A 1452-nucleotide genomic window follows, 5' to 3' on the forward strand; every position below is an offset into this window, starting at 1 on the left:
CCACGCCCATCATCCGCACGGCCTCGGCGCCGTTCTCTAGCACGCCGACGTAGTCCAGGTGGGACGGGCCGCCGTCGAGGAGGCGGCTCAGCGGTGTCACGCCCACGAACTGTAGTCGCATGTCTCCCAGTCTGCAAAGGGGAACATCACTTCGTCAGGCGTGCACTCGTTAACCGGGGCGGCGAGGGGACTTCGCTCGCTCGCACCTGGTTGCGGCCAGAGCGGTGCTGAGTGTGCAGGGCTTTTGGACGTGCATCGCGGGCGCTGGTGTGCTCCACACGCCTCCCTCCCTCAGCACGTTCACGCGGAAACCGCGCGCCAGCTGGTGGAGCTCCTTGTCCACGTCAAAGGCGGGGGCCTTCTCATCCTCGATGAACACCAGCCTACAGCAATGTAAGCAGATCTCGAAATGCTGAACTACCGGTAAAGGCTACAAAGGCTTTTGAAATCCCTTTCGCAGGGGGTTAAGTGAACCCGCCTGCTCGTTGTTCTGCAAGGGTTCGCTGCAACAGCAAGGTGCAAGGTGTACCTGGTTTTGGCAGCGTAGGGAAGAGCTTCCACCTTCTTCTGGATATCTTGAATGTTTTGCCGCAGCTTGCCGGGGCCTGACCGCGAGACCAGGACGACAGTGGTGGTTGGCCTTGCGTTCCTAGGGAGCGTTGTCTCCCCGTCCAGGTGCACCACCACGGTGTCCTTCTTGTCCAAGGGCTGGGCGCGGCGGAGCAACGTCAGCCACTCGCCGATCAAGCACTGCTGCTGGGCCAGGATGCTGATGTCCACGCTAGCGGACCACTTGTGCTTGACGGTCAGGCGGTCTGTCGACCAGACGAGCAGGGCGTCGGCCAGCCCCACCTCGAGGACTTGCATGGCCTCGGCCATGGTGTTGGGGCCCGTGACAAGCAGCGGAACCTTTCCTCTGAACCCTGGCGGGCTTGTGCCCTCCGTGGTCAGCGCTACCACGTACGCCTGCAAGCGGACAGAGACTGCGTCAGAGAGCACCAGGCATGAGCTGGAGGGCGAAAGATGAGTGGGTACCTGCGCGTAACCGGCTGCCCGAGTGGCGCTCAGCACCATCGTGCTGAGCGCAGCGGTCTTCTTGCCGTTGGGCAGCTCCAGGAAGGTGACCTTGGCTGCATCTTGGTACTGGGCGCCCATTAGAACCACGGTCACCGCCATCCGTACGAACTCCTCTGGCGTCTTGAAGCTTGTCTCGCCGAGGGGCAGCAGCTCAGGAGTTGGCAGGGACTGGACGCGGAGCGCGGGGGGCAGCTCCTGAAGAGTTACCCCGCTCGCGTACACGCAATCCCCAACCAGGATGCCGGTGGCCAGCTCCAGGCGCAGCGTGACTTCTGAAAGTGTGGGTCAGCATGAAAGGGCGGATTGGGTGGGGAACGGAGTCACCTGCAACCCTCCTTTAGAACACCACCAATACCTGTCTTATTCTTGAGCGTC

At 62.2% G+C, this 1452-nt stretch overlaps 1 protein-coding gene across 1 annotated transcript in view; it reads right to left on the reverse strand.

The window, feature by feature from the left end:
* Positions 1–1452, reverse strand: part of LOC113210550 (fatty acid synthase-like) — a gene marked incomplete in the record, with an annotated part of 13225 nt that overhangs the window by 1694 nt on the left and 10079 nt on the right.

This window comes from Frankliniella occidentalis, unplaced genomic scaffold (genome assembly GCF_000697945.3).
Source record: "Frankliniella occidentalis isolate FOCC.00 unplaced genomic scaffold, Focc_3.1 Scaffold73, whole genome shotgun sequence".
NCBI classification, from domain to species: domain Eukaryota; kingdom Metazoa; phylum Arthropoda; class Insecta; order Thysanoptera; family Thripidae; genus Frankliniella; species Frankliniella occidentalis.